General features: G+C 42.7%; 1 non-coding gene across 1 annotated transcript; it reads left to right on the plus strand.

Annotated features, from left to right (window-relative positions):
* The first annotated feature begins 16,192 nt into the window (after nucleotides 1-16,192).
* TRNAT-AGU (transfer RNA threonine (anticodon AGU)) lies at nucleotides 16,193-16,264 on the plus strand. Its single transcript has one exon. It is a non-coding gene; the product is annotated as a tRNA-Thr (tRNA).
* Nucleotides 16,265-18,994: the final 2,730 nt, after the last annotated feature.

Here is an 18,994-nt window from a genome sequence, read left to right on the forward strand (position 1 = left end):
TACACAAAACCAAGGAGGATTAAGCATCTGAATGTAAAAAGAAAGTCTTTAAAATTCTTTACCTATGACCTTGGGATACAGAAGGATTTCGCAAGACTCATACACGAAAAAACGATAAGAGAGACATATTTGTCTTTGAAATGTAAATGTCTTGTATTTGTAAAGATTTCATAAACAAACAGAACAGATAAGCCACAGACTGAAAGAAGTAATTTGGCAAATCAGATGACCAAGCAAAGGATCAGCGTTCAGAATATAAAAAGAATTCAAATGTGTTAGTAAGAAAAAGATGAATTATCTCATTTCCATGAGATTATTGTAAGGAGAATAGATAAATAAAATGGGAATAGTTACACGAGGAATTTTTCAGCAGTAAAAAATGAATCAGGTCTATATTAACATATATATATCTTCATATATGTGTCTGTATTAACATGAATAAATTTTAAACACAATGTTGATCAGTAAAAGCAAGACCTTCAGAATGATACGGTAGGACACGAATTTTCTGAAAAAAATTTGAAACGCACAAATCAATACTATATGTGTTTATGAATACCTATACAGGTTGTGCAAGTATAAAACACACAGATCTGAAAAACACTATCCTAAATTTTATTTTTACCTCCAAGAAGACAGGGAAATAGGATCAGGATTTCCAACAAATCTGTAGTATTCGAGGTGTTCAGCTGAAGTGTAAAATACATGAATGTATCATTATCTATACTTCTTTGTATGCTTAAAAATAATATACAAATCACTGAACAATCTAAAAAGTAGCTCTAGCATCTTTTGGGGGCTAATCCTCTAGAACCACAATAGTCTTTTTGGTGTGACACCTTGATCTGATTATCCTGGTTTTGTAAACTGTCACTTGAAAGAGAAGGCACATGAACTTGTAGAGAAACCAAAGCTGAAAGTCTTTAGTTCATCATAAGCGGTAAATATTAGGGTTTTAATTTTCTATGTGTGATAAACCCTAAGCACCCGTTTGGGGGCGCCAGAGGACAGCACAGGCCAGCCGATACAGGGTTCTCCCTGGGGAACAAACGGGCGTGTTCACCTGTTCTGCTCTGGTTAATAATCAAACCACCAGTAGGTTCTCACCTCCTGAAGTGTCATGTGATGACAGTAAGCCCGTGCTGCCTTTAACGCCCTTGGCTTCATATAGTGAGGTTTTGCGGAGCCCCTGAAATGCACTTTATTTTTGACTTGAATACTTAAGAGCTTTGAGAACTGAGTCAAGGTGACAATGGTTCTGTCGTTGGATGGGGTTACAGGAACTTTATTTGACTAAGCCTTTGTACTTTCTGACACCCCCAGGAGCCTCATAATCCTTGATAAACATGCTTTTTTCATGTCTTGAGAAATTGTCATGTATCAAAGGATAATTTGAAAGAAAAACAGGGATGATCAAGGTCATTACCCAAATATTATAAAGAAAATTACGTGTAGATAGGTTGAACCCTGGTGAAAATGGAGAGTGAGCAGCTTTCCTTATCTAAGAGGAGGGTCTTCTGAGATGTCTTGTTAAACTCATCTGGGCAAGTTAGGAGGAAGTCTTCCCATTTTATAGCAAAGAGAAAAGTTCATCCAAAAGTCCCCTCTCCTGAGTCCCCTAGACTGGTGCTGTCCATTAGAACGTTCTGTGATGATGGAAATGTTCACATCTGCAATGTACAGTAAGGTGGCCACCAGCCACGTGTGGCTGTGGAGCACTCAAGAATGGCTAGAATGAAGAACAGAAATTTACATTTTGTTTAATTTCAGTTTTCTTCAATTTGAGTAACCACATGTGGCTGGTTGCTACCCAAGTGGACAGTGCAGGTCTAGATATGTTTAAATGCGTATTTTTGTGTTGTGCCACTGATATATGCACTACAGAAAATTAGATACATGTTAAATTCAAATTCGGGTGTGTATACTTTTAAATTTTGTCTCTACTGATGTCAAATGTACTTGTACTTGCTTTTCTTTTCAAAAATAGGATCATACTGAACATACTGATTTTAATCTTTAAAAAAAGTAATATACAGGGAACATCTCCCCATGCCAGAACTTTATATAATTTTTTTAATTTAAAAAGTTTTTAAAGTCTACTTGATTTACAATTTTGTGTTAGTTTCTGGTGTACAGCATAGTGAGTCAGTTATACATATATATTCTTTTTCATTATATGTTATTATAAGCTATTGAATATAGTTCCCTGCGCTATACAGTAGGACCCTGTTGTTTATCTATTCTGTATACAATAGCTTATTATATAAATTTTGATAGCTGGAGTGCCCTCTGTTGAGTGGATAATAATGGAAAATGATTATTTTAAGCACATTGCTTGAGTTACCCCACGTGATCCTCACCGCCCTCTGAGGTGGATATCATCTCATTTTACAGATGAGGACTCCAAAGTAAATGAAGATTAACATGTACTTTGCAAAACTCAGGCAGAGGCAGTAGGGGAGCCAGGATCTCACAGCTCCCAATTTGGTGGGCTAACTTCAGAGCCTGCTGTTGAATCTCTCTGCTTTAAATAAATCAAGTTTAAAATAAGCATTCAATTCATCTAAAAGACACCCCAACTGCTTTGTTCTTAGTTCTAATCTTAGAGCTTGAACACATCCTTTGTGCTACATTCAGTAATGGCCGAGATACCTTTCTTTAAGTTGTTTTATTTAATGGGGCATCCTGTCAATTACTGAAGAGTTTATTGGGAGTACCTGGGCCTTCATCTCTGACCACTAAGATGCCTTTAGGTGATGTCGAGCCACCGCTGTGGGGGGGCCTGTTTTCTTACTAGGCTTGTAAAACCTTCCACATCAAAAGCCAATCTCGCCAGCCAAGAGTTACGTGCCTTGCTTCAGAGTACAGCACTTGAAAACAGATACTAAGTGTAAATGAGTTAATCTGCTTGTGTTTATAGCCAAGCTCCCCACCTGTAAAACAATGCTTATATACTGGTTGAGCACATGCAGTGAGCAACGTACGTGGGTTCTCCTCCAGAAGACATGGAGGGACATATGGCAAGGTCCTTACTGAAGACTTCAGACCGCATCCACCAAATCGACATGGCAGCTCATGTAAATAACACGGGCAAAACACCAGGTTCAATGGAGCAGAGAAAGGGCGGTGCTGTTTCCAAGAAAAACTCCAAGAAGAGGGAGATGTTTGACCCAGGAGCTGAGCCGTCATACAATGGCTAAGCTTTCAGCTGGAAGAAATCCCAATTGGAGAAACAGAATGCTATCAAAGAGTATTGGGTTTTGACTTAAAACGTGTGTGAGTGTACGTGGGTAAGCCATTTCCTCTTCTTATCTCAGTGAGGGGTTTGCAAAGCTGCTGACCACAGACACGTCATCTTTGTTTACACTTTCTATCCTAATTACAAACTAATAAATGCCAACTGTCAAATAAAAATAAGAAAATCTAGGCAAATATAAAGAAGAAAACTTAAATTATCCTATTCCTACCCCTTAGAAAAATTTCCTTCTAATCTTTCTCCTACCTGCCCCCACTACCACACACATGCTTTACCACATTAAGTGAGATTATGCTGAATATACATTTTATACCCTAGGATTTAACCTAGCATTACATTGTGATTACTTTCTCAAGTCAACACAGATATATTTGTCTGATGTTGTTTGCTTTTTAATCAAAGAAATACATGAACAGCATTTAAGAGTCAAATAGTCCTGCAAAGCTTCTTCTGAAACAAATCACCCTGACACCCTGCTCCCTAGATTAACTCTCGAAACATTTTAGCCAATTCTTTTGAGGTTTACTTCCATATTTTAGAATTACGTAGTCTCTTCATACCTTGCCACTCTGGATGTGGCTAGCAGGCGTTACCTCTTGACTTCTGATACTGGAAATGAGGGTTTAGCCCTCCCCCTGCCCGTCTGCCCTGCCCCACTCAGCCATACCTCTTCTCGCCCTATCTGTCCACTTGAAAACAGATAATAAAATGGTGTGAGTTAATCTGCTTGTGTTCATAGCTAGTCACTGGGATTACTTTTTCTTTCCTACCCAACTTTTAACTTTTCCTAGCTTTAACACTCGTCTTATTTTTTTTTTTTTTTGTTAGATTTGTTTTCTTCATACCTATTTCTAATTTTTCTCCAAATCTCCCTTGGAAGCGTAAAACTCCTTACTATAAATTTAAGCACATTAGGCATTTTACCAACGTCATCCTCTTTGGGGTGTTTTCCCAGAGCCTGGCAAGTGGCTCCCAAGGGGACAGGCTGCTCTCTCTGCACTGCAGCCCAGTTGTGGTCCTGCGCTCTCCCTGCTCCATTATCACCCTGAGGACTCCCTTCTCCTCGCTCTTGTGTTGAGACCTGGATTTCCAGATGGGGTGGCTTTTTCTTTCTTGGTTTACTCCTTCATTTTGGTGAAACACATCCTCTAGAAGCTTTCTGGAAATGGGTGCAGTGTGGCTAAAATGTCTGAAATCTTTGCATGTCTGTTAATGGGGCACATTCAGCCCCATTCTTGATTGATGATCTGTCTAGGAATTGGACTCTAGGTTACAAGTCATCCTCCCACAGATCTTTTTAGGCCTTGCTCTGTTGTCCTCCAGCCTCCAGTTTTCTGCTGAGAGGGCTGCTACCAGGTTGATTTGTCATCCTCTCACTGGAATCTTTTAGAAGGGAGCTTCTCTTTGTCCCTTAGTGCTCTGAGTGTCATGGTGATGTCTGAGGTCTGGGTCTGCTTCCATCCATTGACAAAAAAAGCCCTTTTATTCTATCAACTCATATCATCAGTTTTGGACATTTTTCTTGAGTTGTTTTTCAACAATTTCTGCTCTCCATTGTCTTGGTTCTCAGATTCTCAGATTCTGCTCTTGCTGGCTTGTGCCCTAGTTTCTTATAATTTCTGACGAATTTTCTAGCTCTTCATCTTTTTCTCTGCTTTCTGAGAGATTCCTTCAACTTTGTCTTCCAACCCCTCCTTTGAGTTTCTAATTCTATCAGTATATTTTATTATAACATGTTAACATTGCATAATGTAAAAAATTTAGTATAATATATTTGGGGGAGCTTTGTTTTGCTCCCTGTCCCTTTTTCATAGCATTCTTTTATTCCATAGATGTAGTATCTTCTTTTGGGGGGGTGGGTAATTATGTTTATTGATTGATCGATGGATGGAGGTACTAGGGATTGAAGTCAGGACCTTGCGCATACTAAGCAAGCACTCTGCCACTGAGCTGTAGCCTCTCCCTGATGCAGTATCTTCTCACATCTCTCCTTTCCATACTTCCTGTCTTGTCACTGTTTCCCTCAAGTTGCTTTCTTTCTGTTTCTTTTTTCTGTCTTGCTTCTGTCTTTGATGTAAGAGGTCATCATCCTCAAATGTCTAACAATCCTTGATTCTCAGTTCCTATGTAACAGTGAAACATAAAAGAGCGATTGGGAGTTCGGGGCTCACAGATGGAGCTGGTCCAGCCTGGGCAGGATGTAGGGTGATCTAAGTCCCCTCCACTCTCCTTCTAGGGGGCATATACCCAGCGTGAGCAATCTGGGGGCCTCAGCAGTCAGGTCTAAATCCTTTACTTAGTCCAGTTATTTTAGGGAACATGACCCTGACCCTCAACCATTTCTGGTGTGGCTCAGTTCAAGACTCTGCTTTTACTATGCACAGAGAACAAATTTCCAGGCTTCAGCTGGGGTGGAGAAAAGGGCAGTTGGTCATCTGCTTAGAACAGAGGAGGAAATCTGGGGATCTAATTTTATCTTTTTTTTTTAAATTGAAGTATAGTCAGTTTCTGGTGTACAGCATAATGTCCCAGTCATGTATATAATATATATATTTATTTTCATATTCTTTTTAATTAAAGGTTATTACAAGATATTGAATATAGTTCCCTAAGCTATACAGAAGAAATTTGTTTTTTATCTATTTTTATATTTACTGGTTAACATTTACAAATCTCAAACTCCCAAATTTATCCCTTCCCACCCACTTCTAATTCCATCTTAAAAAAACTTTCAGGCTGCTCTTCTCTCTGAGCAATTATTTAATTATTTAATTAATTATATTAAGTAATTGAGACAGCCTCCCCATTATATGGGACACTTTATAAAGACACACATATAAGGCAACTGTCTCTTTTCTAAGGGATGCTTTTGCAGAGGGAGGGGAGAGGTTCAATGTATATTCAAAGAAATGCAAATTAAAACCACAATGAGCTACCACTCTACACCCACCAAAAGGGCTGCAGGTAAAGAATGGATAATACCGGGCGTTGACAAGGATGTGGAGCAACTGGAACGTTCATATAGTACTGGTGGGAATGCAAAAATGATGTCACCACTTTAGGAAACTGTTCAGCAGGTTCTTATAAAGTTCAACATATACTTATTGCATGACTCAGCAATTCACTCCTAGGTGTGTTTACTCAAAAGAAATGAAAATATGTGTCCACACAAAGACTTGGCCATAAGTGTTCTTCACAGTTGTGTTCAGCACCGCCCCAAACCAGAACGATCATCAAGAGGATGGGATAAAAGAGATGTGGTATAGCCATAGGGTGGAATGCTAGTCATCAAGAAAAATGAACAAAGTACACGTAACAACATGGGTGAGTTTAAAAATATTATACTGAATGAAAGAAGCCAGGCACAAAAGAGAATACCTATGATTCCATTCATATGAAATACTAGAAAAAGAAAAACTACTTCAGAGTGACAAAAAGTAGATGGTTGATTTCCTGGCCCAGCAGTGCGAGCGAGGTGGGATGGGTTGCAGAGGTGCACGAGGAAACTTTCTGGGACGGGGGCATGTTCTATCTTCGATGGTATTTGTAGATTCATGAGTGTAAATGTTTGTCAAAAGGATTAAAGTGTCTATTTACAAAACAGGTGCATTTGATTGTATGTAAATTATACTTCAATAAGTTTTGTGTGTGTGTGTGTTTTCAGCGAGGCATGAGTGAAGAGATTATGACTTCTGTCCATGGGTAGGGATTGCTGGCTGTTGACCACTGGGCTTCACTTGAGGGAGCCGGCAGTTTTGTTTTGTTTTTGTTCTTGTCTTTCGTCACATATATGCTTTTATTGTGAGCAACTGGTGGAACATTCCCAGCAATAATTAAAATATTAACTTACCAAAGGAGGGATTCAGTGAAGCTGCCTCATTGGAACCCCTGGGAACTCATACGTAGATGGTGACCCAGAGCAGCAGGGAGAGGACTCCAAAGCCCATGAAGAGCGAAGCCACCAGCAAGATGAGGAGATATCCTGAGTGTACTTGGGAGGAGGTGAGCTCATAGATGTAGAGCTGGGCAGTGAAGAACATGACACAACACCTTCCTTGTGTCTATTTCTAATGCAAAAAAAAAGTAGAAGGTAGTTCCTGCTTTGAAAAGCTACAGCACCACAGTCAGATGAAGAAAGACATCAGGTTCACTGCTCATGGCTTCAACTCCCTTTTGCCAGGAACAGGGTAATCCACCACTCTGCCTCCGAAGAACTCAAGCCTGCAGTTTTGATGATCTCTTTCATGGACCTTTTCATTTCCTTAAAAAAGGAGGCGCCACATTTTTGCCTGGCAGGTTGGGGTGGGAAGGAACCTGACTGTCTTGGTTCTGGAATTCAATACAGTTCCCTGTCCTGACTTAAATCGTTAGTCTTTCTCTTCTCTGTGAGGCTGGATCCTGGCCCCAGGCTTTCCTGAGTCACACCACCCCTCCAGGGTCTTGCAGAGCTCCGCTCCTGCACCACACCCCCAGCTCCAGTCCTTTCCTGTAGTCACCATTTCCTTTCCAGATACTTGTTAACTCACCCTCTGAGGTCGGTCCTTTCCCCTACGCCATTGTCATTGTGGTTTCACCTTTTTTACTTATGGTGGGAGAGGAGATAAACCCACAGTGCATGAGTCAATTTGCCATGCTTGTTAGCTTTTCAAAGCAGGAACCACCTTCTGCTTTTTCTTCTTTACTAGAAATAGACCCAGGGAAGGTGTTCAAGAAATATTTGCTGAATAAGCGAATGACGACCACGGGTCTGGTCTCACTGCAGTGGGAGATGGTGCACAAACTAAATCTGAATTTCTGTAATTGGTGACCTTCACGAATGTGGTTGTGAAACACCACTTCTACATGAAGAGCTGAGTGAGTTTCCTTATCCAGAGAAGAGAGGTGAGGATACCTGCTCGTTTCAGTACAGAGATGATGAAAGGCAGGGAAAAAAAGAGAAAACAACGTAAAACCCAGTAAATATTTACCACATGTTGGGTTTTTTTGGTTAGATGGCTTTTTTAGTGGTACTTCCAACAGTCTGTAGAATTAATATACGACAGGAGTTTTTTATTTTACTATTTTTTTTCTTCTGCTTAGAGGATAAAGAACAGTACAACAGAGAAAATCTAAGTGACTGAGTGATTTTGTAGACATGTGTAGGGCTGGGCTTTGGTAAAACTCTAAAAACGTATCAATTTGGTGCAATTAAAAAACTTCTCCTTATTTCTCCTTTTTTTGACAGGAATTGTGACAGAATGGCCCCCTCCTCACCTCCCCCCACAGATCTCCACTCCCTAGTCCCTAGACCTTGTGAATTATTTGTGTGCTACCTCACATTGTCAGAGCAGGCAGCTGGCTAGATATGACCAGAAGAAGGGGGACACAGGCCAAAAGGCAGGAACTGGGCAAAAAGGAGGGGCACGGGCCAAATGCAGGAAAACACACATAGTGTAAACAACAGGGGTCCCTGGGCAGAGAAAGGCAGGAACCTCTGGGCGGACAAGTGGCCACACATTTTGGGGTGACAAGTGTCCTAGAGGCTGACAAAGACAGGTGGGAAAAGGCAGAAATCTCCCGTATCTGAATGTAACCTTTTGCTCATTATGCCCTCATTTCAATAAAATTAGCCTTGCAGATTAGAAGTACCCATCATGCACCGATGCCGTGACACTTCCAATCCAGGCTAAATAAGGACAAAAATCCCTCCTCCCTTCTGGAAGGTGGAGCTGGGATGACAATCAGGAAATGAGACCCCAGATCCCTCCCCAGTGAACATTCCACCCATTCAGTTTTACACTCTATGTAACCAACTTGCCAAAGAAACTCAGGGCCGCTGCTCACCTGAGCCTGCCTGCTCTCCCCTTGAGAGTGTACTCTCCATCCCTTAATAAATCCCCACTTTACTTTCTTAACCTCTGGGTCCTGTCTCTGAATTCTTTTTGCAACGGGACGAGAACCTAGTTACCAGCAACAACATGGCCAAGGAAAATTAAGGTAACAGATGGGATTGAGGTTACTAATTAGCTGAAGTTGAAAAAAAATGATTGTCTTGTTTTATCTAATGCGCCCAGTATGATCACAGAGATGATTAAATTTGGAAGAGGGAGGCAGAAGATATTACAGTGATGAGACTCAACAGCCACTGCTGGCACTGGAGACAGAGGGAGGGGTAGTGAGACAAGGAAGGAGGGAGCCTCTAGAAGATGGAAAAGGTAAGGAAATAGATTCTCCCCTTAGAGCCTCCAGAAAGGAGCACAGCCCTGGTGATGCCCAGATTTAGCCCCAAGACACATCCGATCTACAGAACAGTAAGATAATAAATGACACCATTTAGGCCACCAAGTGTGTGATACACTGTTAGATCAGCACGGGAAAACTCATACAGGAATTAAAACCATTTAAGTTCCTTAGACCAGTAAGATGATACAGGTAATCAGTTAACTTCCTGCTGGGCCAGCCTCTTAACTAGTTTGCTAATGTACCTATAGGATTGCCCCTCTGCAGGTGTATTTATAGGAAACCCTGTTAAGCATCTTCCCAGAGGGTTATAAAAACACAGCCACTTAGAAAAGAGAGGTTTGCCCTGTCTTTATCCTCAGTTAAACTATAGAAGAAATTGTTCCTGACTCACATACCTAACTCAGGGGAGCCCAACTTGGAGATGAAGAGCTGTGAGCTCTTCGTAGGTGGACTTTGCTTTTTTTTTTTTTTAATCCTTAGAGACTTCTCTAAAGTCAGTTGTTAAAGTCCAAGGTCTCTTGGCAAAGCAGGCCATTCCCAGCCCTTAGTTCCCCATGCCTCCCTCCCCTTCCTCCTGCTCTGCTCCACACCCCCCACACCCCCAACCGCTGCCTCTGTGGTCAGGCGTTCTGCTTCTTCCAGGGTTTCAGTTGGAGGCATCAACCCTCTTGTCCTTCAGCCAACCCTTCTGTAACTGATACTCCCCATCGTGGACCAGAGGGAGCAAAGCTTCAGGTTAATGTCAAAAGGATTTTAACCCTTGCTCTGCTCAGAAGCCTCCTGTGTGTGCCTGGAGGAGGCAGGGTGACAGAGTTCCTGGATTTCAGTCCTAACTAGGGTCAAGGGGAAGCTGTGAATCAGCACAGTGCCCAGGACCTTTCCTAGGCTTTGCTCAGGCAAAATCAAGAGAAAAATAAAGCATGACATCACATGCTCTGTGCCCAGGAGCCCACTGGAAAGGAGGAAAGGGGGGCCCCCCATCAGAAATGGGTCTTTGTATTGTAGTAGCACTGACCACCAAGAAACTCCATGAAAGCTCAGATTGTTTGAGGCCAAAACATACACACCTGAAAGTTCTGGAAGTGGGTATCAGTGATGGTTGCACAGCATTGTGGATGTACTTAATGCCACTGAATTGTACATGAAGTGGTTCAAATGGTAAATTTTACATTATCTGTGTTTGATCACAATTAAAACAACAACAGAAGCTCAGTTGCTTGCTTCTAAAACCTAAGAATGTTCTTTTTTAAAAATATATTGACTTTTTTATCTTGAGATATAACTGATATATCACATTATATTTGTTTCAAGTGTACATTGCAAAATGATCACCACAATAAGTCTTAGATCCATTCCTTTTTTTATTGAAGTATAGTTGATTTACAGTGTTGTGTTAGTTTCTGGTGTGGAGCATAGTGATTCAGTTATACATTATATATATTCCTTTCATATTCTTTTTCAATAAGTTTTTACAAGATATTGAATATCGTTCCCTGTGCTCTATAGGAGGTCCTTGCTGTTTATCTATTTTATATATTGTAGTTTGTATCTGCAAATACTGAACTCCTAATTTATCCCTCTCTCGCTTTGGTAACCACAAGTTACCATGAGTACTATGTCTGTGAGTCTGCTTCTGTTTGGTAAATAAGTTCATTTGTACCATTTTTTTTGATTCCACATATAAGTGATATCATATGCTATTTGTCTTTCTCTGACTGACTTCACTTAGTATGATAGTCTCTAGGTCCATCCATGTTGCTGCAAATGGCATTATTTTACTCTCTTTTATGGCTGAGTAGTATTCCACTGTGTATATATACACCAAAATTTCTTTATCCAATCACCTGTTGATGGGCATTTAGGTTGCTTCCATGTCTTGACTATTGTAAACAGTGCTGCTGTGAACATTGGAGTGCCTGTATTTTTTCAAATGAGAGTTTCCTCCAGGTATATGCATAGGTGTAGGATTGCTGGATCATATAATAACTAAGATCCATTTTTTTGGTGGGGGGGACAGAGTAATTAGGTTTATTTATTATTATTATTTTAATGGAGATACCAGGAACCTCGTGCATGCTAAGCACTGCACTCTATCATTGAGCTATACCCTCCCCTCCCCAACTAAGATCCATTCTTTTTTTTTTATTATTATTATTGAGTTATAGTCAGTTTACAGTGTTGTGTCAATTTCCAGTGTATAAGATCCATTCTTGAGTCCCTTTTTCACTCACCCCACACAAACAATCTATGAAGAAGTCTTGTCACCTCTGCCTCTAGGAGATTTCCAAAATCCATCCTCTCCATCTCTACAACTATGCCCTGGTCCAAGTCACCATCTCTACCCTTGATTACTGCAGCAGTAACTTCCTAACTCATAACTCATCCTCTTGATCGACATAGGCTCCTCTGCAGCCCATTTCCCTCCCAGCAGCCAGAGCTCGTAACTGCGCTCGCAGTCTTCTCCTGGCTGAAACCAAATGGATTCCCCTGGCTCTTGTAATAAAAGCCAAGCTTCCTGCCCGGCCTCCAGGTTCACAAGATCTATCACAATCTGCCTCTCCAGCCGCATCTCCTGCCACTTCCTTTCTGGCTCAGCATGTCCAGCCACTTTCTTTCTACTCCTTGAACGTGCTGAGCTTGCTCCCACACCAGGCCTTTGCTCTTGCTGCTTCCTCTGCCGAGTCTCCACATGCTGGCTCCTTCCTGGCACTCAGACCTCAGCTTCACATCCTTTCCTTTCTTTTTTATTTTTTAGTTTTTGGGGGGGATGAGGTAGGTAATTCGGTTTATTTTTTTTTTTAATGGAGGTACTGGGGATTGAACCCAGGACCTCGTGCAGGCTAAGCATGTGCTCTACCACTGAGCTGTACCTTCCCAGGCCTTTCCCTTCTAAGTCTAAAGTAGCCACCATGTCACTCCATCACATGTCCCTGGTGCATATCCCTTATAGCCCTTATTTTTATTTAATTAAAGTATAGTCAGTTTACAATGTTGTGTTAATTTCTGGTGTACAGCATAGTAATTCAGATATATATATATACACAAATACATTCTTTTTCATATTCTTTTTCATTATAGGCTACTATAAGGTATTGAATATAGTTCTCTGTGCTGTACAGCAGGACCTTGTTGTTTGTGTATTTTGTATATAGTAGTTAATATCTGCAAATCCCAAACTCCCAATTTATCCCCCCTCCACTTTCCCCCACTGGTAACCATAAGTTTGTTTTCTATGTCTGTGAGTCTCTTTCTGTTTTGTAAATAAGTTCATTTGTGTCATTTTTTTAGATTCACAGAGAAGTGATAGCATATGGTATTTTTCTTTCTCTGTCTGACTTACTTCACTTAGTATGACGATCTCCATTTCCATCCACGTTGCTGCAAATGGCATTATTTCATTCTTTTTTATGGCTAAGTAGTATTCCATTGTGTATATATACCGCAACTTCTTTATCCAATCATCTGTCAATGGACATTAAGGTTGCTTCCATGCCTTGGCTGTTGTAAATTGTCCTCACTGTTCCCTAATATTTTCTTGTTTATTTGTCTCATCATGTATTATCCATCGCCTCCCTCTAGCATGGAAACTCCACGAAGAGCAGAAACCTGCACTTCTGGGTCCCCAGGATTTAGAATGGTGCCTGGCACATGGCAGGTGCACAACACATCTGACTGGGTGAACGAATGAAGAATTAAAGTGCATTTCTCAAGCATCAGGAATATCACTGTAGCAGGCTGAATGGTAGCACCCAAAAAGATACGTCCAAGTCTCAGAACCTGTTAATGTGATCTTATTTGGAAAAACAGTCTTTGCAGGTATAATTAAACTGAGGATCTTGTGATGAGATCATCCTGGATTACCTGGGTGGGCCTTAAATCCAATGACAAATGTCCTTAGAAGACAGAGATATAGCAGAGATGGCCACATGAAGACACAGGCAGAGATTGGAGTGATGTTGCCACAAATCAAGGAATGCCTGGAGCCACCACAATCCAGAAGAGGCAGGGAAGGATCCTCTCACTTAGAGCCTTCAGAGGGAGCTCTGCCAACACCTTGAGTTCAGACTTCTGGCCTCTGGAACTGTGACAGAATAAATACCAATTGTTCTAAGCCACCCAGTCTGCGGTCACGTGTTACAGCAGCCCCAGGACACAAAAGGTACTTCATGCTGAACTCGTCTGGCATGTTTGAACTGGGTGTTCACTTTGATGTTATGTTAACCACACACAGTAGCATGGGATTATCTCCCACGTGCTTTCATATTTCTGCCACTGATAACCAAGGGAAGGATGTCACTGTTCTGCACCTTGGAGTTGCCCATAATAGTTTGCAGAGCATTAGGGTCAGAACAGGTGCTCAGCAAGTCGGTGTTGATTGAATGGTGGGGAATATTGATACATTCACTGCTCAGCTTGGGGCTACAAAGCAGAGACTCTGGCATCATGAGGGATCCAGGGAATTTGCTGCACATTAAAGCCCTGAGTTGACACACGTTTGAGTGTCACCTCGGCCTCATGTACACTAATCTGCCATCCCTCACACCCAGCCTTTACAACACAGGGAATATAGCTAATATTTTACAATCACCATAAATGGAGTATAACCTTTAAAAATTGTGACTTACTATTTTGTACACCTGTAACTTATATAACATTGTACATCAACTTTACTGCCATTAAAATTTTAAAAAACAGAGGGTGGAGAATAGCTCAGTGGTAGAGCGCATGCTTAGCATACACGAGGTCCTGGGTTCAATCCCCAGTACCTTCATTTTAAAAAAAGCATTAAAAATAAAAAAGGACAAAACAAAACAAAATTTTAAAAAACAGCCTTTAGCTCTTGCTTCTCGGTCCCAGCTGAGCTTGACTTCTGTGGAACGGGCTTTTAAGCCTTGTTCTCTGATTGGCACTTGGAAGATTGTCAACAAGACTGAGTTCAGGGAGGGGACCACCCAGAGGATGAGGTGGGGGATGGGTTAATGGCTTTGTTCTGGGTTCCTCACTGGCTCCATCTGTGGGCACACACCCAAGTCCAGTGGTCTCTGGGGGCCTTCTCAGGCAGAGGAGGAAGGGACAGTGGGAGACGAAATCAAAGGGGAAAAAGAAAAAAAAAAACATAAAAACCACAAGAAATTGGGAGAAACAGCAGGGCTGAGGGAAAAGCAAGAACCTCAGAGTTGGTTAGTCAGTGGAAGCTGGTTCCGGACAGAAAAGGCTGGGCTCTGGCCTGTGGGCACCAAACGTGTTGACAGCCACGTTAGGGAGCAGTGGATGCTGGTCTTTTCCTAAGAGCACGCCTCTGTTTTTCTTTCCTTTTTTGACTGTGGGGTTTTCCACTTTGCCTTTCCTGCCCAGACTTCTCTGGGAATCCTTGCGCTCCTTTGCAACAAGGTTCTTCTGGCCTTGCTGGAGAGAAGGGCTTCGATAAATGCTCCACGGGGTACACAAGACCCCCTCCCTGCAGAAGGCAGCGAGATGCCGCCCCCTGCTCCCTCTGTGCCTGTTGGAAGGACAAAGGCAGGGACGGTTGTCTTTCCTGTGCTGGGGCAGTGGAGGGCGTGTGTGGCCAAGTGGCCAGCATCTGGGACAGAGATGATGAAAGGTGCCTCTATTTTCCATTTCTCTCTGTTTCCTTTTCTGGATTCCCCCTCCCCTACCCCCCATTTTCTTTCCAAACACAGAAAGGAGCAAACGTTAGTGTGAAGCCAGAAGTGAAGATAAAGAGAGGAAAAGAGCAGAGGAGGACAGGAAGGTGATGCTTCCATGGTAACCGTGTGAGGCTTACTTAATGATTAGGTAGCAAAGTCAATACAAGCAATTTCTGTAAGGAAGATTGTTCAGTAAACAAATTAGGGATGCTATGTACCTGCCAGAGAGTTACAGCTCAGGTTGGACTTCTTAGGAGGTCAATTTTCTCAGCCTCGGGCTATAAAGATTGAAATTGGCCACTGAAGGCAGAGAAGGATAGATTAGGAGTTTGGGATTAGCAGATACACTCTATTATATATAAACTAGATAAACAACAAGGTCCTACTGTAGAGCACAGGGAACTATATTCAATACCTTGTAATAGCCTATAATGAAAAAGAACATGAAAAGGAACATATGTATGTATAACTGAATCACTATGTTGTGCACCAGAAATTAACACAACATTGTAAACCAACTGAACTTCAACTAAAAACAAAAAGCCTTTAAAAACACAGCTTAATAAGTTGAAATACGTGTCTGCTTTCCTTACTCCTACAAGGCTTCTCCGCTTCTCTCTTCACCTTGGCATTTGAACGGGCTGCAGATGAGTGAGTCAGCTGAGATGACGTCATTGATTTACTCGAACCAGACGTGTGTCAGTCTTTCTCTGAGGAGGGAAAGGGTAGGTACTCATTTCATACCTCAACCAGGACACCCTGGCTGAAATAACCTGAAAATATGCCCCCATCTCCCTCAAGGGTCTGTTTTGAGATTCTGACAAGATGGTTACGTTCTTCAGATCCCTTTGAAAGTGAAGGCACTGGCCAGGGCTAATGGTGCTGTTATATTTCTTTCTTACAGACTGGGAGCACAGGAAGTGGCTTGTTCTCATGCCTGGCTGGCGGCTGTGCTGGGATGAGAACCTGGGGACCTGACCCCCAGCCCGGGGCAAAGCCTGCCTGGCAGAGTGTTTAGATGGGTCTCATGTCTTGCAACTCCTTCCATTAAAAGCAGTCTGGTGGGGAGGGTATAGCTCAGTGGTAGAGTGCATGCTTAGTATGCATGAGGTCCTGGGTTCAATCCCCAGTACGTTCATTAAAAAAAAAAAAGTAATTAAAAAATAAATAAACTTAATTACTACCTCTACTCCCAACAGGAAAAAATAAATAAAAACAGTCTAAAAATTGCCTAGAAGGAGAGCCTGCCACCACCTACTTTCTGCTCTGGGGGAAGAACGCCTGTCACCCTAAGGCTGGCTGGTGGGAGGGGGAGGCTGGGGCTGCGGTGGGCAAGGGCAGCAGGCAGAGGGACTGCAAAGAAGTCATCCTGGCAAGAGATGGTGAGAGGCCGGATTCTGGAAGGAACCAAGCAGAGGGGACCACTTTGAGAAATCCTGTTTCTCTTTTGCTAAATCTCACTTTCTGTTCTGGAAACATTCAGACTGACACAGAAGCAAAGAGAATGGTATGACAGACATCCATGTATCCGGCACCCACATTCAGCAGTTATCAACAGTTTGCGTTGGTGAGCTGGTGGGAGGTGAGGTGGAGACGACTTGGTGATTTGATTGATTAGATGGTGGGAGAGGGGGTGGGTGATGCGAGGAGGAAGAGCAAAAAGGGAAAGAAGAATCCAGAATGATCCTGGGCTTCTGGTCTGGGTCGGGTAGACAATGGAAGAGGTTAAGCCAGCCTGGAGGAAGACGATGAGCTGGGTGAGCAGAGGCGCGCAGGAGCACAGGGCTGTGCTATTTGCCACCCCACTTCCCAGTTCCTTGCACTGCTACCTCCTAAATGAATAAGCAAAGGACACTGGGTAGTGGGGTCCACCAAGGACTCCCTGAGCCTACTGCAGGATGGGCCTGCCTAAGGGCTGAGCTGGGGGTTGGGGGAGCGGGTGGAACTCTCTAGTTCTTAAACCTTGGGTGTGCCCCTTGAGAATTTCTGAAAATGAAAAATAACCCCTTTGCATTTTTCCCATAAAAAGACAGGTTTCACAGATGAACAGAAGGATGCAAGAGGGTGTTTTGGGAAAAGAATGGGTAATGTAACAATGATGGTTCCACCTTGCAGGACGTGCCCAGGCTCTATCCTGGAAAACACTTACAGTGCACAGCAGAGGGGACAGGAGGTGTCCCAGGGTGGGTCATGCTGACCTACAGTGGGTCCGGGCCAGGGAGCAGGCCCCTCCTCATGTTCCTGACACAGCCCATCTTATTTTAGGTCAGGATGACACTGACTGGTCTCGATTTGGGCAAGTTCCGGCTTCTCCTCTGTTTTTAATGAGGGATGTGATCACCCTGGTGGGCTGATCTTCGTAATTCCCAAGCGACTCTTATCGCAATTTACGCAATTATGGGCCACACCAAGGGTGCCCTTTGAGTCTGGTTTCATCACCCCTGAGGTGTACATGGTTCTGAGATACAGACCTCATGGGTGTCCTTTACACAAGAAGCTCTTGGACATTCTGGCCAGTCCTAGGCTGCTGCAGGCTCTCCTTTGTCTTTCAGCCAAAAAAGCAAAACAAACAAATTGTTCCCTCTCTGTTGAACTTCTGCCAGCCTTCTAGACCCAGCACACGGCCTTCAAAGGGGCCTCTCCTTGCATAGTAATTCCTCCCATTAATTTGTCTCACATGACTCAGAAGCTGGTGCCCTCTACCTGTAGCAATCGTCACAGACCCATTTGGCATGTGCGGAACTGTGTCAGCTCCCCAGCTGGAGTCAGAGCTCCTTGGGGACTTGCCACTTTCCCTCCCGTCCAGGGCAGCCATGTAGAGTTCACCAAGTCTGGTGCATTCAGAGGTGGTTCACCTGAGTTGTGGTGAAAATGATTTTGCCTAAAATATTAAGATGGGAGCCTAAGGTAGCAAATTGCCCCAGCACAATCCAGGACGGTTGAACTGATTTCAGCAGCTCTGACACCAGTGGGGATCTTGAGAGTGGCCCAGGGAACATGTGCTGCCTTGGGGAGATGTGACATCGTAGAGTCACATTTTGATTACTAAGACTTTCGATTTTTAAGAACATCAGTCTCCTTTGACTCAAATCTCCTCTCCACACTGTCCAAAATGCAATGGCTTTAGGGTTTGAGGGGATTAAGTAGAGGTGAGAGAGGAGGGTCTTCTTCTTCCTCAAATCCCTTTGCGCTTGTGCTTTTTCTTCTATTGTTAAGTACAGTTGATTTACAATGTTGTGTTGATTTCAGGTGTACAGCAAAGTGATTCAGTTACACGCAGGCACGTGTATCTATTCTTTTTCAGATCCTTTTTCATTACAGGTTATTACAAAATATTGAGGATCGTTCCCTGTGCTACCCAGTCCTTGTTTCTTGTGCTTATTCTTTTTGTGTTGAGAACGGAACCAGGGAGAAGGAATTCAGTGTTTCTCTGACTGCCCATGGCAGCGGTCCCTTCCCTGTTTTTTGTAAAAGCCTCCATCCACAGTGATGCCTGTTTCTCTCTCCAGCACCGGCCATTCCTCTTTTTAGAGGGTCAATAGCACAGGGCTGCTTCTCCTGGGGGACATGGTTCTTGGTTCTTCAAAGGACCCTGAGGGACCTCCCAGCTGGGACCGGTTTCCATTAGGTGGGCTCAGTGCTTCACAGTCTCTGGGCTGAACAATAGAGTTGTTTTTCTTTACTGCCAATGTATCATAGATCAATACTACTGTAAAATACATTAAAAATTACTAGTAGGGGGAGGATATAGCTCAGTGGTAGAGTGCTTGCCTAGCATGCACAAAGTCGTGGGTTCAATCCCCAGTACCTCCATTAAAGTAAATAAATAAACCTAATCACCTCCCCTCTAAAAATTAGAAAATAATAA

This window comes from Camelus dromedarius, chromosome 12, assembly GCF_036321535.1.
Source record: "Camelus dromedarius isolate mCamDro1 chromosome 12, mCamDro1.pat, whole genome shotgun sequence".
Classification (NCBI taxonomy): Eukaryota; Metazoa; Chordata; class Mammalia; order Artiodactyla; family Camelidae; genus Camelus; species Camelus dromedarius.